This window comes from Haemaphysalis longicornis, unplaced genomic scaffold (assembly GCF_048455015.1).
Source record: "Haemaphysalis longicornis isolate Haplotype H1 unplaced genomic scaffold, Haemaphysalis longicornis Haplotype H1 scaffold_9, whole genome shotgun sequence".
Lineage (NCBI taxonomy): Eukaryota > Metazoa > Arthropoda > Arachnida > Ixodida > Ixodidae > Haemaphysalis > Haemaphysalis longicornis.
This window is the reverse complement of record NW_027526460.1, coordinates 37708099-37714398: the sequence shown is the minus strand read 5'-3', so window position 1 is coordinate 37714398 and position 6300 is coordinate 37708099. Positions and strand designations below refer to the sequence as shown.

At 48.6% G+C, this 6300-nt stretch overlaps 1 protein-coding gene across 2 annotated transcripts in view; it reads left to right on the top strand.

The window, feature by feature from the left end:
• The first annotated feature begins 5703 nt into the window (after window positions 1-5703).
• LOC144153824 (uncharacterized) overlaps window positions 5704-6300 on the top strand; it is a 193851-nt gene continuing 193254 nt past the window's right edge. For both annotated transcript variants that reach the window (XM_077685556.1, XM_077685555.1), the window contains exon 1: window positions 5704-6009. The gene's annotated coding sequence lies outside the window, so the exon portion shown is untranslated. The remainder of the gene's footprint in view (window positions 6010-6300) is intronic.

Genomic DNA, 6300 nt, shown 5'->3' with positions numbered 1-6300 from the left:
CTACGCAACTGAGAAGTGAATAGACGACTCTCAGCGCCAACAACTGGCTCATGAGGTCGATCCAAGGAAGACTATAACCCCCAGAGTGGCGTGGGAGGCGCAGGGCATCTCACGCTAAACGCTCGGTGCTTCCATCTCAAAGGGAAAAACATGGCGGAATCTCCACTCCGTAGATGATGGCGAGGGTGCGGAGTATGGGGACTCGAAATGATATCCAAGTTGCGCCCCGAGTGACATCCGATTTGCGCCCCGACCATCATTCGATTTGAGCCGTGAGTTGCACCTTGATCATTCCCTAAATGAAACTGCAACTCACAGCTCAAATCGAATTTCGCTTGATTTTCGCTTGATGCTGGTGTGCGCACGGATGGACGCGGACGGACATTGGAAGGTCCTAAGGTACTCCGCACCGTTACAGGCGAGGAAGTAAGCCGTTTGACTCTCGGGTACTAACCCACGGTCGTAGCCCAATGCAATAAAAAAAAACGGTCGTAGCCCAATGGGTAGGACGGCTGACGCTAACTCTGTCTGGTTTACCAGACACAGGCTCGAATTCTGCCGGCGCCTGTGTGATTTTTTGTGATTGTAAATGCTATGCGCACGAACGCGGACGGACATTGTGCGATCCTAAGGTACTCCGCACCTAAAAAAAAGTCCCGTGATACTTTGTGCGTAACAAGATTGGGAGGCAGCATAATCCTGGAAATAAAGCAGAATTTAGCAAGAAAAACCTATTTAATAACATTGATTTTTCTGAGAAAGAGGAGTTGAAAGACCTAGCCCGGACGACATTTTTTTAAAATGTTGTCAACCAGCTCGAGCCAAATCTCTTGTGAAACACTACCTTCGGTGAATTTAACGCGGAGAAACACATCCAGAACTATTTTTCAGTTATGATTTGGGGTGAGTGTTGCATTTCACAAAGCGAGGACAGCACATTTTGTGACATTTATCTCTGCCCCTGAAAAGCGGGCAGAAGGCTCGAAGTCGCCTAAGGCAGCCGTGAGGCTATCTGTGTCCCAAATAAAAATGGTAACGTCATCTGCGTACGCAGACACTTTAACAGGGCCTTGTCCCGGAGGGGGAGACCCCTAATTTTTGGGTTGTCGACGATTTTTCTGATGAATAGGTCTAGACATAAGGCAAAAAACAAGCGGCGACAAAGGGCACCCTTGTCTGACGCCTCTATGAATTGCAATTTACCCTGAATCACACCAGTAATGAACAGGTCACTGGATAAGTTTTAAACAACTAAGTCAGAAGGAAACTCATATGCCCGAAATATTGCAAACAGGTATGAATGATTGGCCCTATCAAATGCCTGTTTTTAGTCCAGAGAGACACACAGGCCGGCCATACAAGTTTGATGCGTATAGGATAGTATGTCCCAAGTTTGGCCAAGTGCCGAAAAAAAATAGTCCTGTATGGGACCGAACCAACCTGTTGGAGTGAGAGGAGGTCCGGCCAAAAAACTTTAATTCTTGACGTCAAAATGGAAGTTAAGATTTTGTAGTCCGCATTCAAAGCGGTTATTGGTCTGTAAAAACTCGGGAGAGAAGAGTCTTTCCCTTTTTTTCAGAAGTAAGATTAGATGGCCTCTTTTGAACGATTCTGGAAGCCGCTAGGATTGAATTAATAAATTGCACTAAGAGCCTATTTCTTCTCAGCAGCCCTAGTAGAATTCTGTTGCTAAACCGCCCGGCACTGACGCTGATCCGGTATTCATTATTCTCAAAATGATACACCCTTCAGCATTTGCAAGTGATCTGTTCTGAAACCTGATGTAGGGAATTTGAATCCGAACATAGTTGGGTTGCCATGTGTTTTTCATCTACCTCAAGAGAATCTGCTGCAAACACTTCAAAAAATAAAAAAAAGAAACCCTGATTTTGTAACTGATGGAGCTGTGAGAGATGCCGTTATCCGGGCAGCGCACACACTCTATAATGTTTGGAATTTCGCGTGTCGCTAAAAATCTTCGAATTTCTAAACTACAATAGTAAGGACCATGATTAGTGCAGGCATTGAATGGCTGCATTATTTCCTTCAGTTGGCATTTGTACCACTCCCCAAGGATCCCAGGATTTTCACTCATTAAAGGCATAGTTCTCCATTATATACTATCCGGGTACGCCTGAGTGTGCTGTTAAGCTCAGCTGTGTCACAAAGCTTTTTCTTTGCCAGCTACTTGAACTCGATGGCTCCATAGTGATTTTAAACTGTCCCACTGCTTTACACTAACCTCAATTGGTAGTGAAGAAATCTGTCTTTTATGAAAACAACGCTACGTCATCTTGCAATATTCGAGTATAAAGCTTCCAGTGTCGGGCGCCATCAAGTCTGCGGTCACGTAAACAGGGACAGGAGCACTGGGTAATGGTCGGAAATATAACCGGCCATACTACGGCCATCCATACTAAAGATTTACCTCTATGTTTGACACAGCGGTGATTAGGTGTCGAGTAAAAACCTGTCTAGTCTGGACATTGAGGGGCCGCGCTTCTATACGCGCGGATAACGAAATTTCGCAACGAAGCAGCCATACATCTTCCAGGTGAAGGTCTTGCACCAGGAACCCGAGTTCGCGTGCGTCCCATATCGGTCGTCCCTGACCCGGACCGCGTACAGGGCACATACTATCGAGTACGCAGTTAAAATCCCTTCAAAGAATGGTGCGGACGCACTCCAAAAGAAAAACATGGTCGCGGCTTACCTCAGCCAACCCTGAATATGCAAAGCAAGAGCTTGGCTTCACTATCTGTCGAACTAAAACTGGACCAACGAATGATGTGGTTGAACATCATGACGCCCACCCCACAGCAGTGATTGGACACCAAAGAAAAATAAGACAGGACAATAAAATTCTGCTGAAAAGTTTTGACGTCTTCATTTCAAATAAAGTTCATTCTTAAAGAAAGACCAGATCTACAAAATTTTCTCCTTCAAAGTGAATCCCCCCTCTTTGTCAGTGTTTTTAAACCCTTGAACATTTATTATTAATATTTGTAGCACAAAAAGAAAGAAGAGAACTCCAGCACGTAGTGCCCTAGCCATGAAAAAATTTAAAAGAAAATGGCAGCATCTCCACTCCGTGGATGATGGCGAGGGTGCGCAGTACGGGGACTCGAAATGACATCCAAGTTGCACCCCGAGTGACATCCGATTTGCGCTCCGACCGTCATTCGATTTCAGTCATGAGTTGCACCTGGATTATACCCTAAATAAAACTGCAACTCACGGCTATAATCGAATTTTGCTTGATTTTCGCTGGATGATGATGTGCGCGCGGATGGACGTGGACAACATTGCGCGTGTCTTAAGGTACTCCGGACCCAAGAAGTACGGTTTCAACAAAGGCTCTGAAACATCTGGCGGGCCTGGAACGCGCTGGTATGGAGAACGCCAAGACCACGCGCAGCCACCCTAAAAGAACAATAAAATAGAAAGGTATATCCAATGGAGAGCCACGCGAGTCTGGAACACAGCACCTCCGGGGCAGACAGGGGCCGTGTGCGTCGTGGAACGCTGTCACGAGCCCTTGGGAAAAAGAAATGGGCAGGAGGGTGCCCACAATGGCTGCCAATGCTAGGACAGAAGCAAAGAGAGAAGCGTCAATAGGCTCCGGAATGATCGCCGGGTGGCGCTGCACTCTCCCCTCCGCGGGAGTACGCCGGGGCTGCCGCCGCTTCGGCACGTGCTTTTTTCGCTGCGCGCGTGCTGCATTTATCGCGCTACGGTGAGGTCCGGGTAAAATTTTCTTTCGACTTATGAAAGCATACACATTAGCACGTGTCCGGCAAGTTCGGTTTACACGTAGAGTAGCTACTGAGTCCATTTTTGCCGGTGCTTGTCTTGTCGTCTGCTAGAGACGCGTCGTCTGCTACGCGCCAGTCGAACGGCCGAGCGCCCCGGCAGTTTTACAGGATAAAGAGTGCTCTTGTGGGCGACCCTTGGCTGGTCTAACCACCTCAGTCATCGCGAAACGACTGCGTCTGGTGAACGGCTTTCGCAGACGCCCCCCGGCCCGCTCCTCCGCGTCTGGCAAGTGCATGTGCAGTTTGGGGTGGACGCTGTCTCCCGCACCGCCTGCGGCATCCAGCCTCCTACTCACGAATGCGAACAAAGCGACCGCCGGCTGCGCGAGCCACTTAAGCCAGCACGTACAAAGGGCGGCGGGAACACTCCTCACTCCCCCGAAACGGAAAGATGAAACTGAAAGCGAAGCGAACCCCCCATATTGTTGCATGGTCAGTTGCCACGACAGTAACAAGGCGAAAGAAGAGGATCCATTCGTTAAATTCTGCATATTCCCCGCGAAAGCGCACTAAAAGGATAGGCGGTAAGCATGGATCACTGCGGTTCGAAAGGTGAAATAAGTTGGCACATTTTTGTTTGTATCTGTGTGCTTTCAGTTTACATTACCCGGCTTTGAAAATGCGAACTAGTGTTCTAACGAGTCCTCCCCTCCACACTTTTTTTAATGCATGCTGCCAATGATTGTTTTCCGCTATAATAAATGAACTTCGGAGTTGTTTAGCTGGTGCCGTTCGATATCGTCCATATATAACACAATAGGTTGACATTTTGCATTGGTGAAAAAAAATAGTTTCTAGCGATTTACCTGGCTGTAGTAGCTCTGGTCCGTCTTGTCATTGTGACTTGTGTTCTGGACGGGATTGCTGCGATGTTCGTTTTTTTTCCCCACATTTACAAATACTGGTAATTAAAAGAGGTATACACCAAATTCTGTATATTAATAGTAATTAAAAGTTATACGCCACAAGCTCTTCTGTTGTTTCCACGAACTGTCACTCTAACCCATACTTGTACTCCAAGCGGGTGACAAACATTGCGAACAAAAATTCCTTCAAGGACAAGTAAAATGGAAATGCGGCGCTGTCAGCGCACCCCTTAACTAGCGTGTGCCTTTCTAATGCGTTTTTATAAGATGCAGCTTATTGTTTTAACAGTAAGAAATAACCTATTACCATAATCAATCACGTTTATCTTACATTTTTTGCAAGCCTCAGTGTTGCTGCAGTCCAGAAAAATCCGGATGTCCGAAGCGCGAGCACGCGAAGGGAATACGCGAAGAGAAAAGTACTCTGTGACAAGCTGAACAGCTGTCGCCTTGCAGACAAAAGGACGGCAACCGGCGACCGCCGAAAAACGCGTTTCCCCCCTAAAAATCGTCGGGGCAGTCTGCCGGTCGAGCGGCGGGTCTGTAGCAGACGACAAGACAAACGTCGACAAAAATGAACTCAGTAACTACTCTACGTTTAAACCGAACTTGCTGGACACGTGCTGACGCGTATGGTTTCATAAGTCAAAAGAAAATTTTACCCAGCCCTCTTCCTAGCGCGAAAAATGCAGCACGCGCGCAGCGAAAAAAGCACGTACCGAAGCGGCGAGCCACATCATGCCACCGCGTACTCCCGCGGAGGGGAGAGTGCAGCGCTGCCCTCGCCCGGCAAACTTTAGCTTCGCCTCCCTATGGGCTTTCGCGTTGGTATTCGATGGAACTTCTGCCGTCTCCCCCAACCAGTGGGAGTAACCACCCACGAGCGAGAATACTGGTACATTAGGCAAATAAGGACGATTGGCGGTGAGATTAGGGAACCTACATGCTAGGGTGGTGCCAGCCTTCGTCGCACCGCTTGCCGGCGCCCGTCCCAGGTATCCATGGCAACAGGCGACGAGAGCGCCATGTTGGTCCCGGCCAGTCGTTCCTGCTGCGTCATGCACGTTGGCGCGGGTGTGGAAGCTGTGCTATGCGCTGCGATTAACCAAAGCGCTCTCAAGCTAGCCTGTGCCATGACACCATCCTCGCGCTAACTGCCTACTTTGGAAGCAGAAATGCCAGGCTGTTGCGTGCCGCAATGCACAAACCATTGCAGACAGGGCGTACGAATGTTCCGCTTCCCGACCAGCCCTAACCGGCACAAACGTTGGATTGCTCAAGCGAAGCGAGATTGCTGGGAGCCCACCACTGCTTCCCGTGTTTGCGAGGTGAGTACTGGAATGATTGCACGCAGCTCTTTAGCTGGCGTTTAGTGTGCGTGTTTCTTGCCCTCTGCCAGTTTAACGTTGATTTTGTAGTGTGCCGACGTGCAACGGGTGACAGTCGCCGATTGCGAATCGTCAGCGCTAGCTAGCTCCGCAGTATTCAGCAGCGTTTCGTTACCACGCTTTGGTCGTGCGGTTGACATTACGGAATGTCTGTGTGTGGCGATTCCAGCCCTTGGAACTATATATGCTCCTAACTTTGCACGGTCTGTGCACGGTATAATCGTGCCGTGT